Raw genomic sequence first — 6,781 nt, 5'->3', positions numbered from 1 at the left:
CTCATGTTCATCCACACTAAAATAATATAAACATTTCTCACTTAATAAGCTACTTAGGTTCCCAAGACCAGGTGGGAATGCAAAAATTGTCATTATGTAAAAATGGAGAATAACCATATAGGTCACAAAATGGAGGGCGGCTACATCATTACACAACTGCCAAATTACACCGTGATATAATTGCCCAAATCAAGTTATAACAACTGCCAAACCATTGCGATTCATAGCCAACCCAAGTTGACAGAGTTAACTTCACACTCTTTTCACACCACGATATTCCTTATTGTGAGACGGACATCGTTGGTGCACAAAGTAGTCAGTTAATAGATTGTTTTACTATTGTTAATGTGAAATTTCAGATAATAATCTAGTTGATAAGTGAGGTATAGCTTTGTAATGTCACCTCACTCAGTATATACAGGCTATATATACACATTTTTTTAATATTAAGAAAGAGCAGAACTCCAAATTTTTATCGGAGACATTTTCATTTTCAAGTTTTATTTATCCAAATATTCATAAGTTCTATTTCCACATTCTTCAGGTATGACCTTTGCTTTGAGCTTGGTACTCACATATCTAATCTGCTACATCTTATCTCATTTGTATATGGTTATGTTAGTATGATATCACATCATGCTTAGTAAAATAGAGGGTCAGTAGAAAAGAGGAAAGCCTTCAATGAGATAAATTGACAAAAAGGCTGCAACAATGGACCTACACATAACAGCAAGTGTGAGGCTAGCACAAGACTGGGCTGTGTCTGGTCTGTTGTACATATAGGGTTAGTATGAGTTGGAAATGATATAATGACACCTAATAACAACAACATATCCAATCTGTTGTCCCCATACAGACACTGCCATACACAACTATAGGTTATCTCATTACACACAATATCGGTACTATTTGTCGGAGAGATACTTTCATTTATAGATACAGCAATGAAAAAATGTTAAGCATTTGTATTGTTGAGCAACTCTATCCATGGTATGATGACATCTGCAAATCGAGTTTATGCATATGTGTATATATATTATCAATAAGATACAGTATATACTTTTATATTACATTTTATATCTATAGTTTATGTATTTGCATACTTTACATATTAATGTTCATTTTTGTATCTCTTATTAACTCTGTTCTAAATATTATTGTAAAAGTATTGCCTGTCCTTTCTGCATTTGTAAATACGCTGCAAATCTGTCTTAGTTTCTTTCAGTCTCTCTTTTACTTACTAGAAATATTTCCCTCTGAACCTTGGATTCACTGAACTCTACAGCCCCACCCTAGATCTGCTGACCTTACCTTCATCCCGCTCTACACCACTAACCTGTGCTTCTTCTTGTTTCTTCTTTTGATTTCCTGGTTTGTCTTCCTGCTTCCAGTTTATTTTTCACACTTCCTGGTGTGTTAGCCCCCTCATAACTATTCAAGCCAGGAGAAACCTCCGACTTAACATCTGATCCACATCCTTGAACCGAACTAGACATAGCCACATTTACAGTTGTGTGGCCCATGCTCCTGGTAGAACATTTTCTCTTTTTCTCTATATATACATGATTGCTTTTGCTTCTCTAGAGAAACCAGCTAAACACATTCCAAATATCCAATCAGATTTCTCTTGAAAAGAAATACTTGCTTAAAAACTTGCTTAAAAACTTAAAAATACTTGCTTAAAAACTTAAAAACAGTAAAACCCTTAAATAATGAACTTTACAATATTAGATGTTATTTCTATGATAGAATTATTGATGATATTCCAAGGCAGCTACAAACTTTTTTCATGCTTAGTCTGTTTTATAAGTATAAATTACCTTTGTAATCCCTTCAGTAATAATTTTTTTAAAGTTTGTTATATAAGCTAGACATACATAAATGTCTCAAATATATTGTCAATGTTTGCAAATCAGCAGTAATTAGATCTATGACATGACTATTACTATCATGTATAGTGCAAAGATACCAGCAAGATCACTTATATGTGTATGGACAAAATGAGCTTTAATAGTGACAAGTCATTCAAATGCTGGTCATTCAAAATAAATTTCTATCATCTATAATCTTAAGTAGGAGCGCTGATGGCATAGTGGTTATGTGTTAGGTTGCCAATCACGGGGTCTGGAGTATAAAGCAACCAGCTGCTCCCTGGGAGAAAGATGCGGCACTCTGTTCCCAGGACAGCTCCAAGCTGTCCTCTAGCACCACTCTGAATTGTCACTGACTCAGTGGCAGGGAGAGATAGGGTCATTGGAAGTAGGCATCCACTCCAGGGAGTGAGTGAGTTTGTGTTGATATATTCTTAAGTACAAAAGAGCATAACTGATTTTAAATTTCTGCTTACATTATTTATTGTCTTAATTATGTATTGGTTCTTAAGTTGTTGAATTCAAAATACCTTAAAACCCTTTTATAATTTCATCACTGTTTTTAGGGATGCATAGTCTTCCATTGTGTGTATGTACTATAGTATTTTTATCGATTATGAAGAACAGTGATCAAGGCACGAAACACCACATGACAAGGAAGGACCTGGGTGAACGAAGCCAATCACAAAAGGTCAAGGATTGTATGACTCCACTACTGTAGGGAGAAACACCACAGTTACACAAATCTTAGAGACTGATTCCTGAGCAGAAAGAGGAGAACGCTACCTACTGGCCATGAACCATACACTTCCTCCCTTTTACACACCTCACAAGAGCCATCATGAAGAAGGGAACCTCACATTGTCTGCAGACATTCCGTCAGACAGTGGACTGTGCACTTGAGGCTATACAACATCGAGACAAGGCTGGGACAACTATATGGAGCCCACCACAGGAAATGAAGGAGAACCTTGCTGGAAAAGCAAGCCAAGACTAAGGGAGAGGAGCATGTACCTTATGGAGGAGACACCAACAGTTCTGTTGGTGACTATGGTGGGTGATTGAGGAGAAGTTAAGTCAATGTTGGATCAACCAAGTCCTCATTTCTACAACATTCATTTACAAAGAAATAGTGTTCAACACAGCCCAACACAATATTCTTGGTTTTCTTCATATTGAAGTTCCCCAAAATCATCTTCTAATGGGGGATTTTACTAAATAAATTATAGTTCTTCATTTTTACAATTCACCCCAAACTGCATGAGATGTATGACACTAACATGTCTAAAGCTGTTAGAAAATCCTTCGCACACCGTCGTCATCGGATGTGTCGCTGCTACTTGTCTCTGTGTCAGCATTCTCAATGGGGGGGGTGAAAGTGCTGTTTTCCAGGGTCCAAACTTGAAGTCACAGATCAGGCCATTTTTCAAAATACCATTTTTTATCAGACCATCCTTCTGTAACTGTTCATTAAAAACTTGGAATTTCATCCTCAGTTAAGGGAGCACATGTTTCATCATTTTCACTATCTTCCTGCCAGCCCATCTCCTTTAGCAACCTGTGTCCTGCCTCAAGTGACCTTGAAAGAACATCAGTTTGTGGAAAGGTTGAAGACCGAGTGATCTGTTGGGAAATCACTGAGGCATTGCCATTCTCTTGTGAAATTTACTTTCATCAAAGTTTCGGTTTATATCCCTTTCTTGGTGAGGACTATTGCTGTTATGCAAATTAAATGAGTCGTCGTCCTTCTCTGAGCCAGCATGGCTCTCATCTTCATTTTCTTCTTCTACTCTGTCCCTTTTCAGTGCTTTCAAAAATTCACTCTTCTGATCAGTATGCATTCGTGTCAGTTTGGTTGGATGAGGTTGCTGATTAAGTTTGTCAACAGGTGAAGAGGAATTTGAGCGATTACACTCTTTCACTGAATTTGTTGATAGACTAAAATTCTTGGCAGTTGATTTGAAAGTATTAAAGTTGCAAACACCATACGGGCTATAGCAGAAATACTAACAGAGGCCCGGAAGAATGAACAGAGCCCTACCCTCAATGGTACCTGCACCCTTGGACTAAGGATTCGGGTATACAGATTGGAGAGGAAGCAGAGAGTGGATGCTCTAGACCTGTGGAACAAGTGGTCATTGGACCTTGGGGGGAACCCCCAGTGGGTGGGTGTCCAATGGCAAGGGACCCAGAATAACCATAGATTTAGTACCTTGATGCCCCTCTTGAAGTGACATAACAGGTTTTGATCTATTGAGTAGAGATTTGAACTTGGAAGAACTGGTCAAGGAAGTTTCCCCCAGACACCAATCCCCATGCTTAGGGTCATCAGAGCTTAATCATATTAGGAGATCAAACTGTGTGGAGCAACAACTCACAGTGGAACTGTACTTGTATAGACTCCGCTTACCTACAGTGTCCAGAGTGATGTGTCACTGGAAAACTTGATGACCTTACAAGTGTACTTAATCACCCTTATATCCCAGGGGAGTGATAGGCAATGTTTTCCTTTTTGGCTTCTATGGGTTTTTGTTTTCCTGCCTTTGGTTTACTTGATTTGTTTACCTTTTGTTATCTGCTACTTGGTTTGCTGGTTTATGGGGTTTTGAATTTGTCATAAAATGACTTCCAAATAAACCTGAGTCATGTATACCCCAGGGATAAGCAGATGAATTCTGGGCCCCCACTGAACTCTAGTCCAAATCTAAGAAGAGTTAGTTCTGATAGCATGGTCCTGCTCAATACTCACCTTCATGATATGATCACTAACGATAAGTGTACCATAGCAAAGTGTGGTGAAGAAAGTAGATGAAGCCTGGCTATCGATCAGAACAGTGTCTGGGGTCTTAAAGGCTTGTATTCAGACAAGCATCCATCTAAGTGAGGAGTCAACAAAGTCCACATGGAAGAAGCACACCAGCTGTGTGATCCAAAGATGACAATAACAAAATTCAAATATGACAAAGGGAAAAGTATCAGAGCCTAAATTGCAAACACCCAATTTGTATTAGGCCGTGGGGCCCTAAAACCCATCTTCAGAGTAGCTAGTCAAGTTAAGCAGCAGACAGATCCCCACTAGCCATAGGCAAGGATCTCAAACAGCTTTACTATCAGATAGGGATCATTGTAATCATAATTATACTGGGTCTAATTTGATCAGTTGACCTCCCTCTTGACCCAATCTGAAAGCCTTCTAGGTGTAAGTAGTTCTTGCTAGTTCCATGACAAAACTTTCTTCCCTGGCCTTTTAAATATTCATGATAGTATTTTCTTTTTTACTCACTATTTGTATTTTTATCTTTGTATTATTATTGTTTAATCCTTACCACCTTATTTTGCTTGTTTTTTATCACCTCTATTGGGTTTTCAGACATGAACGGATGCAAGGATTTATGGGTGAAGTAGGAGTGGGAGTGATGGGAGATAGAACAATGTATGTGGGAGGGGGGGACGGAGTACTAGAACTGATGATGGATGCAAGGATTTATGGGCAAAGTAGGAGTGGGAGTGATGGGAGATAGAACAATGTATGTGGGAGGGGGGAACGGAGTACTAGAACTGATGGTGATTGCACAACTCATTTTAAAAGTAATTTAACCATTGGGGTAAAAACAAAGTGTTCTAAAATTGATTGTGGTAATGATTGTACAAAACTTCTTGATATCATTGAACTATTAAATTGTATCATATGTGGATTAAATGCCAATAAAATGGTTTCAAAATAAACAAAGCTTTAATAACCATAAACAAGTTGATGTTCTTGAAATTGCAGTGAGGTGTATGTCATTAATTTGTGTAACCATGTGGGATTTCTTACCATTGTTATCATGAGCGCCATTCACATTAGATTTAGCAAACTTTCATGGCCATTAAAATAACTCTTTAGAAGGGAACTTTTTTCATTGAGTGCTGATACTATTCAACACAAAGTTTTTGGAGCCATTCCTTCAAGGATGAGAGAGAGGGGTGAGGGTGATGGAAGAGAGCTACAATTTTAATTCCTCATTTCTTTGTCAGTCTTATTACATATCCATGATAGAAATGTGCCAAACCAGCAACAATTATTTCAATTGCTCGGTTAATGAGAATGATAATGGTTTAAAAATATATATACTTTAAATACACGTGAAAGTTGATGGATCCCTGACATATCTGACATTTGCTTATCTATAGAATTAGAATGAAGTTTGAAAAATATTTTAATTAGAAAGAGAGATAAAATCCAGGCCTTGAGAACAATGACCCCAAATAGAACAGCCAGTCCACAGAGAGGATCAAATGGCCAGCCCCACTATGAGACATGATGCCCCTCACTGACCCATGGCCCTGCAGGGGACAGCACCAGAGACACAGTGTGGGAATTGCACCCGATGTGATCCCGCCACACGGAGGCAAAGCACTGGGGGAGTGCAGTGGAACATACAGGGAATGGAGCAGCAAGGTTCCCAGGGAATGCTGAAGGCAGACTTTGGGGCCAGGGCATGGTGCCCCAACAGACTGGACTGGAAAACACTCCTAAAGGCCAGCAATCCTTGAATTAACTACAAGCATTTCTTTCTTGTTGTGTTTTAATTTGTTCTTTGTCAGTGGTTTGTTGGTGTTGCTGTTTTGTTGTACATCGTTGCTTGGTTTCGCTCTGTCTTGTTTTTGTGCATGTTATTATCTCCACAGGTCTGTCTAAATAAGATAGGCTGGATGAACAATCTGAAGGAGAAAACAGTGGGACCGACAGTTCCGGGCGGACATGGGAGAGGGAGGGAAAGGAAGTGGTGTTACAAACCCAGGGATAAGGGAGAAACATGTGATCCAAATTGGTGGTGAGGTGGGGGTGGGAGGCCTGGTAGGGCATGATCAAGGGTAATGTAACAAAGAGGAATTGCTGAAACCCTGGTGGGGACTGAGCATGATAG

General features: G+C 39.0%; 1 pseudogene; it reads right to left on the bottom strand.

The window, feature by feature from the left end:
* Nucleotides 1-3,164: 3,164 nt before the first annotated feature.
* The window catches only part of LOC101639699, a 9,731-nt pseudogene continuing 6,114 nt past the window's right edge, over nucleotides 3,165-6,781 (bottom strand).

This window comes from Echinops telfairi, unplaced genomic scaffold, assembly GCF_000313985.2.
Source record: "Echinops telfairi isolate 266 unplaced genomic scaffold, ASM31398v2 ScPeMD7_18;HRSCAF=68, whole genome shotgun sequence".
Lineage (NCBI taxonomy): Eukaryota > Metazoa > Chordata > Mammalia > Afrosoricida > Tenrecidae > Echinops > Echinops telfairi.
Note: the sequence above shows the minus strand (reverse complement) of the source record. Positions and strands in the feature narration are given on the sequence as shown.